General features: G+C 40.9%; 1 non-coding gene across 1 annotated transcript; it reads right to left on the reverse strand.

Annotated features, from left to right (window-relative positions):
* Positions 1–6,292: 6,292 nt before the first annotated feature.
* TRNAS-GGA (transfer RNA serine (anticodon GGA)) lies at positions 6,293–6,363 on the reverse strand. Its single transcript has one exon. It is a non-coding gene; the product is annotated as a tRNA-Ser (tRNA).
* Between the last annotated feature and the right edge of the window lie 203 nt (positions 6,364–6,566).

The raw sequence follows: 6,566 nt of genomic DNA on the forward strand, positions 1-6,566 counted from the left end.
AGTTATTCCCTTCTCCAGAGGATCTTTCCAACCCAGGAATCGAGCTCAGGTCTCGAACTTTACAGGCAGATTCTTTACCAGCTGAGCCACAAGGGAAGCCTGATTTGTATAATTATATCCTGCTTAAAGATTTATATTGCATTTTCCCAAGTACCAGTTTTATGTCACTATTTACATTTTTTTTGGTATGCTACATCACTATAGTTTTCATTTGGTTTTTATTCTATAAGGCTTCATAAAAGGGTATTTTTTAAAATCTGTGCTAATTTGCTTATACAATAAATATAATGAAAAGAAAACTAATTGACTTACTGATCACAATAAATCATAATCATCTTTCTAAGTTAAGAAGTTGAGCCCAGGTTTGCTGTTAATATAGCAGTAGAGGAAGGCAATAAAGAATACTGTTACTAAATCTATATGTGACTTAGACTAAGAGTTACTGTGTTTTATTTATCTGCAGCTTTCCCACATTTTATGTATTCTGACTTTTAGTTAGAAGATTGAGAATAATGACTTAAAAAATGGCAATATTTTAATTGATTATTTGTAATAGATCTGCATAAAGCCCGGTTGCAAATAACAATGGAGATGAAACTGACAATTGACTTACCTGCTCTGGTCAATATCACAAACAAATATTTTGAATGAGTCAGTTATTTTCTTCTTGAGTTGACCAGGTGTCCTCTCACTGTTTGAAGTGACATCCTTGTTCCTCCTAGCACAGAGAGCTTATGCATTTTCAGAAGCTATTTTACTCTCCAGAAATAGCAACTCATTCTGTGGGGGCGGGGGGGGGGGGGGGAGGAGGGAAGGGGGTGTAGTATACATAGATTTTGAAAGAAAAAACTAATTTGTGTTTAAAGTGCCCAGAGTTTTTACTGTTCCTCAGCTTCCCAATGTGTGATCACTATAGGAAAAGAATGACATCAATTTTATTCTTTGTGCTTGATTTTGTTAGTCCATGCATTCATTTTTTGAGTACTGATATGCTAGGTTGTATTCTGGAATCTTGGCAATGGGATACAGTAGATAACTAAACTCAACAAGTTCACACTTTAGAGAACCTATCCCTGGAGGAGGGCATGGCAACCCACCCCAGTATTCTTGGTTGGAGAATCCCATGGACAGAGAAGTTTGGAAGGCTAGGTTTGCAAGGAGGTTTGCAAGGAATCAAACACTACTGAAGCAACTTAGCACACATGGAACCTATATTTTTATTTAGCAAAACAGGAAATTGAATATACGTGTAGGCCTAGGATGCTAAGGCATATTCTGGTACCAGAAAACAGGGTGCTGTTGCCACAAAAATACCCCAAAATAAAGAAGTGGCTTTGGAATTCAAAGCTGTATAGAAGCTGTAAGAGTTTTGAGGTACTTGATAGATTGCCTTGAAGAGATTGTTGATGGAAATATGAATGTTAAAGGTAATAGTGGAAGTAAAAATAAAAAGTTAAAAAAATTAAAAATAAAAAGTTAAAGGTAATAATGGTGAGGCCTCAGAAAGAAGGGAGAAGAGCACAGAAATATTTCTAGCACCTTTGAGAACACACATATCATTGTGAACACAGTGCCGTTAGGAATATGAGTGTTAAAGGTGCCTCTGGTGAGGCCTCAACTGGAAGTGAGAGACATGATTTTGGACCCTGAAGGGAAGTGATCTTTGCTATAGAGTCACAGAGAACTCGTCTGAATTATGTTGTCATGTTGGAAGGTCAGCAGAACCCATGAACAATTATAGTGATTGGATATATATGAAAAGTTTCATATGATCATTGCTTAATAAGAGTTTTCCCAAGCAAGGCTCTTCAGCAGCCTCTTCCTTCTTCCTTATTGTGTGAGTGTGTGTGTGTGTGTGTTAGTCACTCAGTCCTTGTCCAACTCCCTGTGACCCCACGGACTGTAGCCCACCAGGCTTCTCTGTCCATGGAATTCTCCAGGCAAGAATACTGGAGTGGATTGCCATTCCCTTCTCCAGAGGAACTTCCCAACCCAGCAATCAAAACCTGGTCTCCTACATGGCAGGCAAATTCTTTACCATTTGAGCTACAGGGAAGTCTTCCATGTTGTGTAGCTGCTACCTAAGAGCAATTCCTGGCTCCTACCACCAACTTTTGGCACATTCTATGTCTTGAGTCACAGCTGTTGGAAAGGGGGTTGGTTCTTCATGGCCAGAGGAGAAGCTTCTCTGTCTCGCTCTTGCATTTCTGCACCCTCCTCTCCTCTGTCTTACATTACAGTTCTGCGGAGCCAGCCAGGCTCAGCTCTACTGTCCACGATGAGCTGTCCATAGTACTAGGGGGGCAGGGCTGGTTCCTCAGTCGGCCCACCTGGCATCCCGGTTCCATCTCCTGGGGAGAACTCCCTCTCCACCACCGTCCATGGTCCCTGAACAGACTCTCTGGAAGGATCTTTAAGGAAACATCTGGAATTGACTTTGCTGGGCTTTTCCAGCTCCTCCTCTCCCTGGGTTTAGGGTCTAGGCGATTGTTTGAATAGGCACAGGTTTTTGAAAACTGCACTTGGAGATATGTTGGTCATACATTTTCCTCAAACAGCTTGAAGAGACTCTGGTCTGTTTGTTTCTGGGCATTTCTATGTGTGAGTAACCATAGCCAAGGTTCTTCAGGAGATAATCTTCTGAGCCTGGAGCCTTGTCTCTTACTTGTTGGTCCATTCTTTTCCCACAACTACTCAATGGCTGTGAAACAGCTGAGGCAGTGGGCTTCCAAGGAAGGTACCCCACCTAGGAAATGTACACAGGTGTCTCACAGCCCTGTGACCCTGAAATTCCCTTGTTTGTTTTACTTTTCATCTTAAACTACTTATTGCGTAGGTTGAATCAGATGAGAGCCACTGTATGACAAAAATGATTCCCAAATAAAGCTTATTTAAATAGCTCTGAAAATAATTTTATGACTCTTTAATACAAACTTACCAAGAACAATTTTTGCAACTTTATTAGCTATTTTAATGTACTAAAATTAAATAAAATTACCTATTATATATTCATTAATTAATATGGGAAGAATAATTTTCAACTCAATACCTGGTTAATCATCTAAAATGGCATTTTAGGTCACTTCTGAATATTGTAAGCATTCTAGGAAAATAAATTTGAGTGCTGAAATTTTGTGTTCTGGGAAGTTTGGATAATCTGTGTGGGCAGTTGCAGTCCTTTCAGAAAACTCCAACAATACAATAGGATTTTCTGTAATATTTTATGCCACAAACGAGTATTTAAAAAATAAGGAATTTTTATCAGGACATATTACTTACACTATACAAAATAGCTTCCTCCATTTTGTAGGTGATTTTGTCTGGTGCTTTTTACATCGAATATTACTTAATGAAGTAGGTGTATGTAAATATGATATGCTGCCCTACAAGAAACTGTATGTTCAAACTTGCTAGAAATTATTTTAATAGGTAGAATTACTAGTGTCTTCAAGAAAATACATTACTGACAATCATATCTGAGGTGATACCTGGTAGTATGTTTTAGTGATGGTACAATTGCTAACAAAGAGAGATGAGGGCTGGCATCTGTAAGTTAAACTTGTAGAATATACATGAAGTGAGGCTACAGTATGAAGTGGTGCTGGAAGCACTGACCCCAACTAGTATTAACAGGTGAGTCATTCTATTAACAAGAAACATAATACAGGAGAACTGGTTGTCTTCTGCTTCCTTATAAATAACTCTTGGAGATGTCTGAGCAGCAGGAAGTCTGCTTTAATTTGTATTCACTTCTCTCATATTAAATTAGTACCTCATCACATTTGTATGTGCTGCACATTCCAGGTCAGCAGGATACTTACTGAATGTGATTCAGTGATCCTGTTTGTACCTTCACTGATGTTGAAGAGTGGTTGGAGCAGTCCCTGCAGACGTGTGGCTGACCTGGGACAGAGGCAGGACAAGGGCTAGGCCATTACTGAATAGATGCTGGCTTCTGCTCTAGGAGGAATCACAAAGCAGACTGGTTAATTAGGACCAAATGAAATTTCCCTTACTGTTTGTCAAGCATACAAATCGAGCAATTGGTATCGTTGAAAAGATATTTTAACCTCAAATGTTTATGATCTTGACTGTAATTATCATGGAGACTAATAACAATCCCACTTCTTTTCCTGTGCACCTGAATGGCCTGCAGGGTTCAAGGTGAGCTTCACTTTTTGACATAATGGGGTTTCTTCTTGAACAGGGCAATGATGGCAGAGCATTAGAGTCTGCTGAATTTCCTTGGCTGCTAATGGGAAGAAAGGATGTGGTCTGATTTTCTTGTACTGAAACAAGAGTTTCTTCTGCTATACCTTCCTGTTCCTTAAACTGTTTAACCCCATAGCCCATCAGGTTGATGAATCTATTAGAATTGTCTCCAAGCTGATGAAGGAGCTTGGGTATCACCAAGCTTAAACATTTTTATACTTCAAGAAAGATCAGGGATGCATGGCTCTTATTAATGACTTTTAGATTTTCCTAATGTTCTCTGGTATTTTGGCACCCATGTTGCATTATATTGTAGTTAGCAGCATTAAAATATCCAGAAAAAAATAACACACATGAAATACTTAAGGAAAATAGTACAAAGTAGAAATTTAGATTGTTTGATAGTAAGCCATGAAATCAGAAGATGATTGCTTCTTGGCAGGAAGGCAATGACAAACCTAGACAGTATGTTGAAAAGAAGGAGCATTACTCTGCTGACAAAAGTCTGTATAGTCAAGGCAATGGTCTTCGCAATGGTCACATATGGTTGTGAGAGCTGGACTGTATAGAAGGAGGAGCACCAAAGAATGGATGCCTTAGAACTGTGGTGCTGGAGAAGACTCCTGAGAGTCCCTTGGACAGCAAGGAGATCCAACCAGTCAATCTTAAGGGAGACCAACCCTGGGTATTCACTAGAAGGACTAACGCTGAAGCTGAAGCTCCAGTATTTCGGTCATCTTATGTGAACAGATGACTCATTGGAAAGGCCCCTGATGCTGGAAAAGATCGAGAGCAGGAGAAGAGGGCATCAGAGGATGAGATGGCTGGACCACATCACTGATGCAGTGAACATGAGATAGTGAGGGAAAGGGATGCCCTGTGTGCTGCAGTCCATGGGTTCACAAAGAGTCAGACAAGACTGAGTGAACAACAGCAAAGCCTGAAATTAGTGAGTCTCAGAGTTCAGGAAAGCTCTGGAAGCAAGGAAAGAAAATGCAAAGGTCAGTCCATAAGGTCCTCGAAAGGCAAACTGATGGGTTGGGTTAAGGAACTGGTCCATGTTCTAGGATGATTGCAGAGTACAAGCACCTGTAGGAGGACTGAAGCGACTTAGCAGCAGCAGCAGCAGCAGGAAACCTTCAGTGATCCTCGGGTACTAACAAGATGCTCTGGAGTTTCTTCTTACTTTTGATGTCTCAGTTCTTCTTCCATAGTAATGATGCCAAAAGGGATAGCTATTTTACAGGGATTCACTACTGCATATGGAGATTTCCGATCTCTCTTTATATAGCTATTGAGTAGCCCATGTTTAGGATTCTCTGAGCAAATCAACTGGTTAAACAAATTAGCAAAAACAGTGCTTCAAAATATAGCCATGAATTTATTCCCCACCCTGTGCCAGACACAATACCTACATTTGATCCTCATACCAATTCTATGGGGGAAGATATTATCTCTATTTTATGGATGAAGATAATAAACCAAAAGTCCAGAGGTGTGTTTCACAAAGTGGGCATAGTTAGAGCTGACGCTCAGCTATGTTCTTTTTCTATCTTTTTGCACACCTCTTACATGTTTGGCAGCAGTGGAAGGCATATGGAGGAGACTGTAGGGATAGTCAGCGAAGATCCTACAGAGATTTGTTGGCTGTGGTAGGGTTCTGGATTTTGGTCTAAGTTAACTAGGGAATAACTGTGGAATTTTGAGTAAGGAAGTGACATGATCTAGCTTAAACTTTGAAAACATAATTCTGGCTCCCCCTCAGGAAGTGAAAACGAGGAGATGTCAGGAAACTATTGCCATCATCCAACAGGAGGTGATGAGGAGGTGATGGGGGCCTGGACATCAGCAACAGGGTCACTGAGAGGTCCCTAAACTTTGGATGTAGTTGAATCTTCAATAAACTGTGGTCAGAGGGCTGGACCTCCCTGCCATTGACTAGAAAGAAAGAAAGTGAAGTTGCTCAGTTGTGTCCGACTCTTTGCGACCCCATGGACTGTAGCCTCCAGGCTCCTCCCTCCATGGGATTCTCCAGGCAAGAGTACTGGAGTGGGTTCCAATTATCCTTCTCCAGGGGGTCTTCCCTACCCAGGGATTGAACCCGGTCTCCTGCATTCCAGGCAGATGCTTTAACCTCTGAGCCACCAGGGAAGACCACCATTGGCTAGAAAATGTGTCCCTAAATAATCCAACTGATTTAGGATACCTCATAGCAGAGACAAGATAAAGCATTGTAGAGATGAAATTCAGCCTCCAAGCTGATGACGTGAAAGATCAGGTGTGGGAAGGGAAGTACTGGAGAGTCAGAAAGACAAGAGGCAAGAGTGTCTGCACATGATAACAGCGGTGCTTCC

The sequence above is a fragment of the Budorcas taxicolor genome, chromosome 8 (assembly GCF_023091745.1).
Source record: "Budorcas taxicolor isolate Tak-1 chromosome 8, Takin1.1, whole genome shotgun sequence".
Lineage (NCBI taxonomy): Eukaryota > Metazoa > Chordata > Mammalia > Artiodactyla > Bovidae > Budorcas > Budorcas taxicolor.